Raw genomic sequence first — 14840 nt, 5'->3', positions numbered from 1 at the left:
CCTTTCATCAAATCTTACGTCGGGGATCTGGAATGTTAAGATTCAGCTACTGTGAAGGCAAAGCAGGGCTAGTGGATGAGACAAATTAAAATTTTAAGTCTTAGACCATTTGATTTTTAGCTCTCAGTTTACATCAAAATCAGTTAGCAGAAATATTGCATAGATTTTGCAGAAACATAAGACAGTAATACAATTAGACGGATTTATCTTAAAATCCTGTTTTTCCTTCTCACCCACAATTAACTGGCTTTACAAACTGCTTTACACAAACTGCTTTACAGAGAACCTCCATCCATGTGCAAACATGTGCGCGCACACACACACACACACACACACCGGCTTGTCTTGTGTATTTCACAGAACAAAGGACTAAACAAAGGAAATTTCACATGGGTCACAAAGGATTTTATAACATTTTAAATATGTTAGCCATAAAACTCAGTTAAGAAAGTAGCTCAAACAGAACAAACTGTTATCAGTTATTCATAAAACAATCTGTAATTCCATATTACCTTTCCACATCACAACTTACATTTTTCAACCTACAGGTGCTTTTCAAAAAAAATTTTAACAACTTCCAACCAAAATCCTTTCACGTCTCCTTCTAGTCTTTTCTCTGCAATTCCCTGCGCAGAACTACATCATATGCATTCCTTCAAACTCCCTTTTCTTTCCTCTTTTCCAACTGCAAGCAGTTGAAGGAAAGAAAAAAAGAAAAAGAGAACAAAAGCAGCCTTTTGTTTGGAGAAATGTTTTGCAGCAAGACCAGTGTTATCTTTTGGCTTGGTTACAACGGGACAGTAGCAGCAAGAAATTAGACTGTTTGCAACACAAGGGCAGCAAGCAGCTGTTTGAGCTTGGAAACAGAACACAGAGACAACATGATTTTTGCTAAAGACAATCATTCTTTTTCTTTAATACTTTCTTCAGACCCCTCTCTCTCTGCTCAGACTGAGAGAGTTCCCTTGTTCTCCATATTATGCTGAAAAGGAGAAGCTGCTTGGAGCATGATGGTAATATATATGGTGGGGGTTTCATCACTACCACAAGAGCAGTTCTCCCGGTTTACAGTTCTGTGAAATGTAGCAGCCTTTAAATTTCAAAGTATGGGAAAGAAGCGATAACATTGTTGCACATACAGTTTTCTCTGTGCTGTCACCCCGTCTTTATCCCTAACCCCAAATTATTAGAGTAAACTTGTGGTCCTTTTTGCACAGAGAATAGGGTCAGGGACGGTTAGGGTAACAATTAACAAATTGTTGCACTCTTTCCATGGAGTAATCTTTGGAGGACATTCCTGCCAATTTTCATTTTAATTCCTCTGACATCAATAAAATTTGATAGTAGTTTTGTTTGTTTGTTTGTTTTTCATATTTTTATACCACCTGATATGTAACTATCTAGGCGGTGTACTGATGCCAACATTAAAATCACAGGTTAAAATACATAAAACACAATAAAAACAATATAAAGCAAATTATTAAGAGCATTACAATTCTAATTAAAAGCTTGAGAGAACAGGAAAGTCTTGTGGGTGTTCCTGAAAACAAACAGAGAAGGAGATACTCTTAGTTCAGCCGGGAGCATATTCCAAAGCCCGGGAGCAGCCACAGAGAAAGCCCGGTCCCGGGTAGCCACCAGACGAGCTGGTGGCAACCGTAACCGGACCTCTGCAGAAGATCATAAAAGGCGGGATGGTTCATTACAAAGGAGGTGCTCTCTTAAATAACCTGCTCCCAAGCCATTAAGGGCTTTATAGGCAATAACCAGCACTTTGTCTTTCACCTGGAAACATATTTGCAGTCAGTGCAGTACTTTCAAAACCTGTGTTATCTAGTCCCTTCGTGTTGTCCCAGAGACCAATCTGGCTGCCCCATTCTGCACCAATTGTAGTTTCTGGACTACATACAAAGGCAGCCCCATGTAGAGCGCATTACAGTAGTCAAGTCTGGAAGCTACCAGCATATGTACCACTGTTTTAAGGTCATTCACATCTAGAGATGGATATAGCTGACGTAAAGCTGATAAAAAGCGCTCCTAGCCACCGCCTCAACCTGAGAAACCAAGGAGAGCTTTGGGTCCAGGAGCACCCCCAAGCTACATACCCGATCTTTCAGGGGGAGTGTAACCCCATCCAGAACAGGCAGCTCTAAACCATATCTCGGGTCCCAACCCCCCACAGTCAGTACTTCCATCTTATTTGGATTCAACTTCAGTTTGTTATCCCTCATCCAGCCCATTACTGCCTCCAAGCAGGCATTTCGGGAAGATATACCATTTCCTGATGAGGTCAACATGGAGAAGTAAATCTGGGTGTCATCAGCCTATTGATAACACCCAGTAGCAAACCTCCTGATGATCTCTCCCAGCGGTTTAATGTAGAGGTCAAAGAGCATTGGAGACAGTATGGAGCCTTATGGAACTCCGTACTTCAGTTCTCACTTTGCAGAACAACAGTCTCCAAGCGACACCATCTGGAATCTGCCAGAGAGGTAGGAGTGGAACCAACGTAAAACACTGCCACCCAGTCCCACCCCTCTCAGGCGGTCCAGTGGGATACCATGGTCGATGGTATTGAAAGCCGCAGAGAGATCTCAGAGGATCAGCAGAGTCACACTCCCTCTGTTGAAAACCAATTGGAGATCATCCATCAGGCCGACCAAGGCAGTCTTGACCCCATAGCCCACAAGAAAGCCAGTTTGAAATGCATCTAGATCATCTGTATCATCCAGAAGTGCCTGGAGCTGAGAAGCTACCATCCGCTCAAGTTTAAAAAACACAAAAATATTGCAAATTTGGCCATTGAAGGCCTGATGGTCAGGACAACAGAAGCATGAGAACACACTGAAAACGACAAGGCTTGTAATGGTATCACCTGTTTTCCATGTCTAGGAGTGCAGATCTTTTCAAAAATCACCATGAGCCAGTTTTGTGTGTTTTGAGTCAATTTGTTGTGGGGCGCGTAGCAAATAAAGTTGTTTGTTGTCATTGTTGTTGTTACTATGAGGGGAGAAGAGGAAGACCACTTGCCCTTTCGTCCTGAGGTTTGGCGAAGGTCATTAGTCAACTTCAACGACACAGTAATTCAGATTCAAGAATGGCAGGAAAAACATATCAAAAATAAACGGGAGAGATGTGCATTGGTCCCACAGGAGTGCTCAAAGGTTCCCTGCCCATGTTGTCAATACTTGAGTTAATTGAGATGGCTGAAAGATTCTGAATGCACTGCAAACAGTGTCCTAGGAACATAGGAAACTGCCATATACTGAGTCAGACCCTTGGTCTATCTAGCTCAGTATTGTCTTCACAGACTGGCAGAGGCTTCTTCAAGGTTGCAGGCAGGAATCTCTCTCAGCCCTATCTTGGAGATGCTGCCAGGGAGGGAACTGGGAACCTTCTGCTCTTCCCAGAGCGGCTCCATCCCCTGAGAGGGGAATATCTTGCAGTGCTCACACATCAAGTCTCCCATTCAGATGCAACCAGAGTGGACCCTGCTTAGCTATGGGGACAAGTCATGCTGGCGACCACAAGACCAGCTATCCTCTCCTCAGAGCTCAAAGCTCTCCAGAAAATGGTGTCTCTCAAACAGTGTTTGGGGGGACCTTGGGGTTCCTTATGGCAGGAGTTCCTCAATATTAAAATGTGGAGAAGTATCCAGGTGGGCAGCAGATCAACTGGTAGATCTCAAAGTGGCTTGCAGTAGACTGGGGAGGGTTTCCGATTCCTACTATTCTGAGAATAAAGGAATGGGTCAGGTAAAAAAGAAAATCTTGGCCTGGCCTTGTGTTCTGAGAGTTTCTTTCTGTCTCGTACCCCGTTCAGGCATTGCATGTGCATAGATATTTCTTTATACGTGCATAGATATTTCTGTGTGAATTACTGTAGCTGTCTCCATTTGGGTCTAGACCAGGAATGCACTGAGCATCATGTGAATAATGGTACATGCACACACAGACAGTATATCCAGGGTGTCAGCTGGGTTGCGTCCTGAAAGCATGCAGAACCACAGCGCTAACTATAAGACGTTTTACTTAAAAATGAGAAGACTTAGCTGAGTTACATGTTTGCTTGGATGGAGAGAGAAGTCAGGGTCTGAACGGGCTTTTGGATTCGGGTCGGATGCACTCCCTCAGTTGGGCCCTCGGAATCATGAGTCATGAGTCTTGTAACTTGTAAAACTTTATTTCGGCCGTAGACTAGCAATACAACAATATTAAAATAATAATGATAATAACAGTAATAAGATGATAATATAAAATCAGACTACATTTATACACATTTGGCATATTATATAACAATATTTGGCCACGATATGAGTAACATCCAAATTAGGATTAGTGAGTCTATCTTCGCAGGACTCTCCCACCCTAACCCTAATGACACCTGTGAGCACAGCTTGTCGCTGGAGTTTCTTCCCGACAGACGTTCCTAGCATTGCAGTCCTGGGCGTGGTTGACTTTCTGCCTGTCGGAGAGGAGGAAAGCTGTCACGGGACCCTCTTTCTGGGGATTTCGAAAGTAGGGGCAGTGGCGGGAAACAAACGGCCTGTTTTCCCTGCCATTCTTGAATCTGAATTACTGTGTCGTCGGCGTTGACTAATGACCTTCGCCAAACCTCAGGACGAAAGGGCAAGTGGTCTTCCTCTTCTCCCCTCATAGTAACAACAACAATGACAACCAACAACTTTATCTGCTACGCGCCCCACAACAAATTGACTCAAAACACACAAAACAAAACAAACGACGACACATTAAACAAGCAGAATACATCACAGAAACAATTTAAAAAACTCGTAGAAAAAACATTGAAACAAAGTCAGAGTGAACAGAAAGGTCTTTAAAAACAAAACAACACTCTATACCGCCCTTCCCAAAGTGGCTCAGGGCGGACATTAAACTAAAACATTAAACTCATTAAAGGACATTAAACTAAAACTAAAATCAATTAACGGTTAAATTATCAATTAAAATTAATATCAATTAAAATCAATTAACATAATTAATTAACAATTAATTTAATATCAATTAAAATCAATTAACAAGCCAGGGGGCACAAACAGAGGCAGTTTGGGTGGCTCCTCTCTCTCTCTGGCTCTGCCTGAGAGCTGCAGGCTGGCCATCCGTCAGGTAGAGCTGCACTCAGCTCTACCTGATGAATGGTCCGCCTTCTGGCTTCTTGACTTCCATGCCTTGGATGTGAATGTGGAGAAACAGAGAAGATTATCCCTGGGATAAATTTCATTTTGGAGACATTTCAAAAAATGAAAATGATTATTATTTTCAAGGCTGGCTCTTCAGCAACGAGATACAACATGGGGCTGAAGGCCTGATTCAAAGCGCAAACAGGGGGCACATATTGTAGAGGGCAGAAATCCCCCCTTCCTGTGATGTGTTTTCCCACAACCTCTCCACCCCCCAGGGATTTTCCTCCTGGCAACTGGGACAAAAAAAGGATCGTGGGTTCTGAAGCAGAGGTGCCAGAAGTCAGAGCCTGTCAAATAGGCCCACTTGGGGTCGCATATGTCCATTGCTGTTGCCTAGTAGAAATTGGCGTGCACTAAAAAGCCATGCCCCCCAGAAGGCCTCAGGATGCGAAAGGCCATGTGGGAGAAGTGTTTGGGGAACGGTTTCCGTTTTGTGGGAGAAGTCTATGTGAATGCTTGGGACTGTATGATCTGCTCAAGGATCTGAAGCTGTAGCCCAGATGGACAAGAAACCGGACTCAGTTGTGCTTGGGTTTTGTCCCCTACCCCTCTCAGTTTTATGCGCTGGACTTTCCCCCGTAAGTTGCTAGTCAAGTAAGCAGGACAGGGCTGCTGTGTGCTCTAGCTAGTCTAATACGTTCACCAGGGATGTGGAGTCCAAGCATTTTTTCTGCAGTTGCGAAAATCTTGGATTCAGTCGCAAGACTCACCTGTTCCTAGGCTGTAACTTAGTCGCTACATCTTCATCCCAAGGACTCCGGACTGAGCGAAGCCCGAAAGACAAGCAGAGCTAAGAGAAAAGGGTCTGCTATTTTCTATTGCGCCATCCTACATTTTTGCTCCGGGTTTTCCAGTCTGTTTGTAACAAATGACCCATGTTGAGCAGGTGTTCAGTTGGCTCCCTGGTGCCCACGCACAGTATGTACACCTGGTGCCAAAGCAATGCAGGGCAGTTTCGGTAGGATGGGGCACAGCCATGACTGTGCAGAGAACAACTCTACAGTCTTAGGATGTGACGTGTCAGAAGGGATCTGGGAGGTCTTCTAGTCTAACCTTCTTCTCAGGCCAGGAATCTGCATCCGCATCCCTGATAAATGGCGCGACAGCCTTTGTCTGAAAGGCTGGCATGTAGAAGGTCCCAGGTTCCGTGCCTGGCATCTCTGAGAGCTCAGAGAGGAGGCTGCCCGCAGCCGTGGAGAAGCCTCTGCCAGCCTGTGAAGACAATACTGAGCTAGATGGACCAAGGGTCTGACTCAGTAGAGGGCAGCTTCCTATGTTCCCCCAGTGAGGGCATCAGTGCATGAGGCAGGCTGTTCCCCTGTCTAACAGCTCTTACACTTCGGCCCTTATCATGGCTAGCTTGAATCTTCTTCCTTATAATGTCAACCCATTGGTTCCAGTTCTGTTGCGGCTTCCTTGCTGCTTATTCCCCAGCAAGGACGCCGGAGGGTATCTTTCAGTCGTCCTTCTGCCTTTTCAGTTACCTGCCCAGTGTTGGAAATTCTCTGTGGTGAGAGAATCCCTTTCTCATTATAGCCGAGTGCACAGAGGCACAACACACAGCGGAAATTTAGTTAGGCATGTGTGTGTGTGCTGAGAGTAAAGTAACTTGGAGCCAATTCATAGTTTCAAATCAATATAAGTAGTATTTATTAGAGAACTCCATTCTAGATAGGAAAGTGAGGAGTTAGGATCTCTAATCTATCTATCTATCTAGATGCAGATGGATTTTGCATCCTCTCTGCACACATGGTGCAGGGAGAGGAGCTTGCCATGTTGCAAGGTAGGCGGGCAGGTAGCGAGAGAGAGAAGGAGGAAGGAAGTTGAATCCCTGAGATTAGCAATCTACACATCCAAGGGATAGCCTCAGAGCAGTGGAGGACCAATGTCTTGACCCTCTAGCCCTCTGACTCACTAGTCTGTCCTCCACTGTCTGAGGCACAGAGACCGCGCAAAGTCCTTTAACTTCCAATACCCAACACATCCTGAGCCCCGGACATCCCTCTTTGGGGCGGGGGAGTGGGGCGTGACAATCCAAGGGCAAGCCAGGAACGAATCTCCTTGCCAAGGGAGAACTGCCGAAGGAGTCCTACTCTTTGCCAGAGCCAAGACAAACGGCTAAGCTGGGAGGTAACGAAAGGTGTCCAGACATGGACGCAAAGCTGCGTGAGGCAAGCCAGGTTTACGGCTGTATGTCATGACTCGGTCTAAGGCAAAAGAATGCCCTGGGACGCCGTTTGGAGAAGCTTGTATACACTGGCTCGTTTTCCCAATGAATCCTACACAACGTGCAGGCTATCCTCAGCCCAGATCTGTGGAGCGAGGTGGTGCACAGAATGTCCCAGACGCCTCCAGGATACTTCACAAGATGCTCCACACCTCAGACAGAAAGGGGACGCAGCACTTGATCATGGGGGGTCTCCTCACCTGTTACATAAGTATGCAAGGGATGAAAGACAAAGTAACTTGCAGGTGATATAACACAGGCCTTTCTCTGAAAGTGAATCCATCTGCAGAAACCGAGGCAGCAAAAGAGCAAACATGGATCACCCCCTTTGCTAAGCAGGGTCTGCCCTGGTTTGCATTTTAACGGGAGACATGTGTGAGCACTGCAAGATATTCCCCTTACGGGATGTGGATGCTCTGGGAAGAAGACCTGGATGCTTGCTTGCATGCAGAAGGTTCCAAGTTCCCTCCCTGGCAGCATCTCCAAGATAGATTTTTTTTTTTTAATAGGACAAGATTTTTTAATTGAACCAACAAACTACCAAAGCATACAGTACGTTGCAGGGCTGAGAGAGATTCCTGCCTGCAACCTGAGAGAGATTCCTAGGAGAAGCTGCTGCCAGTCTGGGTAGACAATACTGAGCTAGATGGACCAAGGGTCTGACTCGGTATATGGCAGAGACTTTATTACGGTACTTGGCCAGATTTCAGCCTTTGAGTACGAAGTTAATGTTCAATGCAGCTGATATAGTCTGTGAGATATATCAGTTACATGTAGGTAGAAGACGTTTACCCACATCAGGGGCATATCCTTACCTAATTGATAGGGAGACTTCACCATTGCTTGACGAATCTCGTATGCAATGGCACAAAATATAGCAACACAAGAGGTAACAAAAAACGTCTTGTCTGCAAGAAGATAGGTTACATAAAAATCTGTTGGTCTTCCCGGTCAGTTATTTAAAAGGGGCAAAATCAATTTGCTACATGGAGTGCTATAAAATTTAGAATGAAGTAAAATATGAGCCAAATTTTAAACTTCTTCTGAGCCACAAGAATACTTGCGCAGGTGACAGGGTTTATGTTTATATCTCCCCTCCAACTAAGTTGATGGGGAGAGATTATAATGAGCTAAAGGGAAGGTTCTCTGATAGGCTGGACATGTCAGATTCTTGCTGGAGCTAAAACGGATGTGGCCCACCAATTCTTAATACAGTTAGGGAGTTTACTTCTTTCTTCAGGCAATTCAGTGAAGAGCAGGTCCTGCCCTTTTAATTCCCAGCCTCTCTCCTTCCCCGTCTGCTGGAAGTTTAGAAGAACTTGTCAATACAGTGTTTGTTGGAAGTGGCTGTATAGGGGAAATGACAATGACCAATATTTATATACCACTTTTTGACAAAAGTTCCCAAAGTGGTTTACATAGAGAAATAAAAATAAATAAAGACAGATCCCTGTCCCCAAAGGGCTCACCATCTAAAAGAAGAAGAAAATACAAGATAAGACAGACCCCAGCAACAGCCACTGTGATGGGGACGGATAGGGCCAGTTGCTCTCCCCCTGCTCAATAAAGATTATCACCACTTTGAAAAGGTGCCTCTTTGCTCAGTTAGCAGGAAAAGCTCTCTCCAGGCCTGGTCGATGACTAGATGAGATCATAGATTTGGGGCAATGGTTTCTCAAAGGGTAGAGAAATGGACTTGGTGACTTTCCATTCTGCTCATAAACTTAGGAAAGAGTTGGGACGGGCAGAGGCTGTGGGAGGCGGTTAAAAGTTGACCTTGGTCTTGGCCCTTGGTGGACGACTGTTCAAATCTCGTTGAACTGCACGGCCATTCAGTTTGGCTTCTTTTAAAACAAAAAAACAAAAACAAGCCCATTGCTGCTGTTTTAGAGATGTACGGAAGACCTGGTCCGCCCCGACAGCAGGCTGGGAACAGGGTGGTAGAGTCCTGCGCTGGTAGAGTGGACTGTACCACTTCAACCAGCAGCAGGAGGACACATCGTTGAATACTTTCCGTGCCAAATACTCAGGCCCTCTGAAAAACTGAGCACTGTAGGGAACGAGATTCTAATCTGGCCTGCAACCAGGGGAGCTAGTTTTCTACTTGAGGGGTGTCCCCACCCTCACAAAAGAAGATCATCCACTCACCTGTGCATGGCACAGTCCAGTCAATTGCCTCAGAAGAACTCTACCACCTCCTCCTCCTCACCCCAACACAGTCAGATCTGTATTCAGACCAGGGCTTAGAGTAGATGCTATTTGTTTTCGTGCTGGGACAAATTCAACCCACCCACCCCATTATTATTATTTATTTTTCTGGACCTAATGATTTATCGTTCTTCCTCTCGCCCCCTCCTCTGGCATGGCCTATGCCTTTGGAGTCAAACGTGTTCTGTGGATCCCAAGGATACAAGTGGCTGGAAGTTTTCCACACCCAGCTTTTCCTACGCGTCTCCTCCAGAATGGAGTTGAGTGTTCACATACCAGCCAGATTTACCCTGACGTCCCTGGGAGCTGTCAGGGAGCACTTCACACACAATTCGGGTTTTTCATTGCACGTTCAAGTGTAAAGGTAAAGTGTGCCGTCAAGTCGGTGTCAACCACAGAGCCCCTGTGGTGGTCTTGGGTAGAATACAGGAGGGGTTTGCCATTGCCTCCTCCCGCGCAGCATGAGATGATGCCTTTCGGCATCTTTCCTATATCACTGCTGCCCGATAGAGGCGTTTCCTATAGTCTGGGGAACGTACCAACGGGGATTCAAACCGGCAACCTCTGGCTTGCTAATCAAGTCATTTTCCCACTGCACTGTCAGAGTGTATCTCAGTTTATATCTGGGGTGTTAAAAAAAAATCCACGTTTTGCATCGTTTGGGGGGGGCAGCTTCAGACTCACAGTAACGCCTCGCAGTAAACCGGCGGTACGATTTAAGGCTGAACAAAGGATGCATTCTCGGCAGCCTTGATGACTGCCTCTCTGTCCTTGCAGAGGGAATCGCCCAGTGACCCATCGGACATCCACAGCATGTCCCCAAGGGAGCATCACACGGGAGGCGACACAGAGTCGAGCGAAGGGTGACTTAAAACACGTCTCACGAAAAGTTTCGAAGGCTTCCAAGGAAGGATTTCGGCTAAAGTGGATGAAGAGCAGAGCTGGGCGCCCGAGGTGTAGGGCGCCCGAGGCAAAGTTTTATTCTGCTTCCCACTCACTACATTCAATATAGAGGAAACCAGGAAGTCGAGAGTGAACTATGACCTATATTTACATGGCATTTGAAATGGACAATGTAAAAATAAAAACAGATATATTTTTAAATGGCTTATTATTATTATTATTTTATTAATCCTAAGAGAGTTATATGTATAGCAGGGGGTTCTTAGACTTGCATCCCCAGAGGCAGCTTGACTAACCTCCCCTGCTAACTGAGCAAAGAGGCAACTTTTAAAAAGTGGTGATTCTCTTTATTTAGCAGTGGGGGGAGCAACTGGCCCTATCCGTCCCCAGCACAGCATCCCTCCAGTGGCTGTTGCTGGTGTCTCTCTTATGTTTATTTTTTAATATTGTGAGCCCTTTGAGGACAGGGAGCCATTTTATTTATTTATTTATTTATTTCTAGGTAAACCACTTTGGGAACGTTTGTTGAAAAGCGGTCTATAAATATTCGTTGTATCTGTATTTGTACAACTCCCATCAGCTTTTAGCCACTGAGGCTGGGGATGATGGGAGTTGTAGTCCAGCAGTATCTGGAGACCCATGTTTGAGAACCTCTGCTGTATAGGGTCAACCACCCAGCAGCGGACATTTTAGGAATTTTTAAAATATAAATTACCGATTTTTAAATTTCGTAATAATGCTCTTGGAGATGATTGGTTTTCCTTGGGCGCTGTGGCCACTATATTGCATGCACTATAGGGAGTTTTCAATAGGTCTCCCAGTGGCCACCTGCTCTTCAGTCTCTATCACAGTTTGTAGAAAGCATACGAAATTGGGGGTTTTTACGCCGTCTTTTATATGATCGTTCCTGTTGCTGCTGTCTGAAGACGCTCTATCCGGAGATCGAATAAACAGAGACGGAAGCCAAATAAACAGGGCTGAAGCCAGGTTGCAACTCTGGACATCCACGTTCTTCTACTACTGCCGAACTTTGTTCGAAACTTTTCCTCTCCTCCAGAGTTCCTTTTTCTTCCTTGGGGCAGAAAAGAAAGCAGCACCTGTTAGTTTGCAGCTGCCTCGAGGAAGGAGAGGGAGGATTTGGGACACGTTTTCTCAGCAATAACTCAAGGCAGGAGACATCTCCAAGAGGCCTTCGGGGCCAGGATGCCTCCTTGTTTCCCCGTCCGGCTGATTCCAAGAGAGGGGAGAGGGGGGGTGCGGCTGGGCTCCCTCTTGGCATGGCAGAAAGTGTTATCTGAGGACACGGAGGAGGAGGAGGAGGAGGAGGAAGAGGAGGAGGAGGAGGCGTCTCTAATGGCTGCCCTTCTTGGAATGAAATCGTAGCCAACAGCAGAAAGCTGAGAAGAACAGAGGAAGAGAAAATGGAGACAGGGAGAGAAAGCTGACCCGGCGTCTGCTGGAGGCGGCAGTCTGGCTTCTCCACCACCAGCAAAAGAGATTTCATCACCACCACCATCATTAATCAGGCTGCTTTTCAGCGTATTCTTGCCATCCCTGTGGTCCATTTCAATGGTGTTTGATGATGATGATGATGAGGAGAGCTGGTCTGGTGGTAGCCAGCATGACTTGTCCCCATAGCTAAGCAGGGTCTGCCCTGGTTGCATCTGAATGGGAGACTTGATGTGTGAGCACTGGAAGATCTTCCCCTCAGGGGATAATGGGGCCGCTCTGAGAAGAGCAACTAGGCTCCCAGTTCCCTCCCTGGCAGCATCTCCAAGACGGGGCTGAGAGAGACTCCTGCCTGCCACCTTGGAGAAGCCGCTGCCAGTCTGTGAAGACAATACGGAGCTACATGGACCCAGGGTCTGACTCAGTCTATGGCAAGAAAAAGGTTCGAGAGCAAGCCAGTCACGGGAGGGTTGGATCTGCATTCAGAAAGCAGGGCTGGGCTCAGGTTCGGTCGGAGGGCAGGAGAAACCTCCGCCCCTGAATTCGGAGCCCCCTGCGCTCCTATGGGCCAGGGTGAGAAGGGCAGCCAATGGGCAGAGGAGGGCAGCCAATGGGCAGAGAGCCAGGACCATTCACAGCAGAGAGCGTGGAGGAGAACAGCACTTGCCCAAGACTTTGGGGATGGACCTTTCCCACCCCTTGTAAACTGGGCCTGCTGCGAGGCTTTACTGCTTGCTCAAGTTTGCCCAAACTAACCGATGGGAAAAGCAGATTCTTTTTTAAACCCCAGATATAAATTGGTCTAAGCACCAGTGTGCAATGAAAAACCCGAATCGTTCATCGTGTTCCCGGAAAGCTTGCAGGAGCTTCTTTCTGGATGACGTGTGAACACACACCTGCACTTCCAAAGTAAAATGAGCGCCCTCATCCAGCCCATTTCCGCCTGCAGGCAGGCATTTAGGGAAGTTATGCCATTTCCTGATGAGGTCAGTCAATATGGAGAAATCGATCTGGATGTCGTCAGCCTGCTGTCTTAACCAGATCTGCTGATGATGTCTCCCAGCCGTATCATGTGGGGCAGCTCCGCCCCAAACTCTGCCCCAGCCCTCCATCCCGCCCTGAAGACTGAGTGCTGTTTCCTGCTACCTGGGCAGACACACCTTTTAAAAGTGGTGATGCTCTTTATTTAGCAGGCGGAGAGCAGCTGGCCCTCTCCAACCCCAGCACAGCATCCCTCCAGTGGATGTTACTGGGGTCTGTCTTAAGTTTCTTTTTCGCTTTAGTTCCCTTTGGGGACAGGGAACCATCTGGTTCATTGATTGATTGATTTCTCTTTGTAAACTGCTTTGGAAACTTTTGCTGAAAAGTGGTATCGAAATATTTGTTGCTGTTGAAGGGCTGGCACCAGAGGCTGGCTGGCTTTGGCGGCCGCCTGCAGGTTGGCTATTCCACCGGTGCACCTCCCTTCCTTAGAAGCCCCAGAGACCCAGAGTTCGTGAGAGTCTCCGGGACCCGGCTGGTGTCATTAATGGCCACCAGCGTAGATGATCAGATAATCGGGAAAGAGAGTCCACAATGCTAACGACAGCAAGAACGGGTTGGTGGGAAATCGGAGGAAGCTTGTGGGTGGGAAGAAGGCACGAGGCAGAGTGGTGGCTTGCTGGGGGGCCGTCTTGGTAGGCCCAGTCAGCCAGTGCAGAGGGGCCGTGAATGGCTAGCCCGAACTGCTTTGGGGGTCCAGTGGCAGAGAGTTCCCAAGTCGATGCTGGGGGTAAAAGCGTAGCACTTCTGAGAGGGAAAGAGGCAGCTGTGAATGTGGAAACCCAGCCTGAGGCCATTTCTTTCTGGACAGGAACGCTGAGGCGGGCGATTTGTCTTCTCGGGAATCTCTTGCAGTGCTCACACTTCTAGTCTCCCATTCAAATGCAAACCAGGGCAGACCCTGCTTAGCTAAGGGGACAGGTCATGCTTGCTCCCCAAAGACCAGCTCTCCTCTGCATTTGCACGAAGTATTGGCACAGTTGGTTAAAGTCATTCCTGTCATCAAGTGTCATGCTTTGAATTGGAGGCGGTTCACAGTTTTGTGTGATGAGATGGGGTCTGGGCATCCTCGCTTATCATTCCACACAGAAGTATGCTGGCTCTCTCGAGGAAATGTTTGGTTGAGGTTCTTTGAATTAAGGGAAGGAATCAGAATGTGTTTGATGCCAAAGAAGTGCAAGAACTAACCATATGCATGCGAAACATAGAATGGATTGTCAAAGTTGCATACTCGTCTGATATTTCTAATTCGGTTCTCTATGGGATTGATGTTTGATTATATTCTAGCAACTGTTAACCTCTGGTAGGATTCCTTTTGTCCGCCTATTTCTCATTGATTTGTAAACTGACCAATGGTCGTAAATATCGAAATGCTCTTGATTTCAGCTCACAAGGCCCACTGACAACAGTTAATCAGAATTTGTGCATTTAAAAAAAGAATCGTGGCTTCTCGTGGCCTTGAGCAGGGTGGCCCCTCCAGGTCTCAAGGACCACAGCCGGCCAAGCGCCCGGCTCGCATGCGTAGACACAGCTCCTCGTGGTCTGCAGGCGGTTCTGGGGAGGCTGAAGCCAGGTGCTCCTCTGCTAGCTGGGATCCTGCTCGTCGTGGACTTTGCAGGGGCCCAGCAGGGCCAGGCCAGAGACGGGGTGACGGCACCCAGCGGGGAACTCCTGCCTGGCTCGGTTCAAGGAAGCTTCCTGCATCCCTGTGTCTACGTGGGAGGTGGGCTGATGGGGCCGCAGCTCCGTGGAAGGTCGGCGTCTTTGCACGCAGACGGCCCCTCAGGTACAACCGCTGGCAGCAGCCTC

This window comes from Hemicordylus capensis, chromosome 12 (genome assembly GCF_027244095.1).
Source record: "Hemicordylus capensis ecotype Gifberg chromosome 12, rHemCap1.1.pri, whole genome shotgun sequence".
NCBI lineage: Eukaryota > Metazoa > Chordata > Lepidosauria > Squamata > Cordylidae > Hemicordylus > Hemicordylus capensis.
This window is presented reverse-complemented; position numbering follows the sequence as displayed.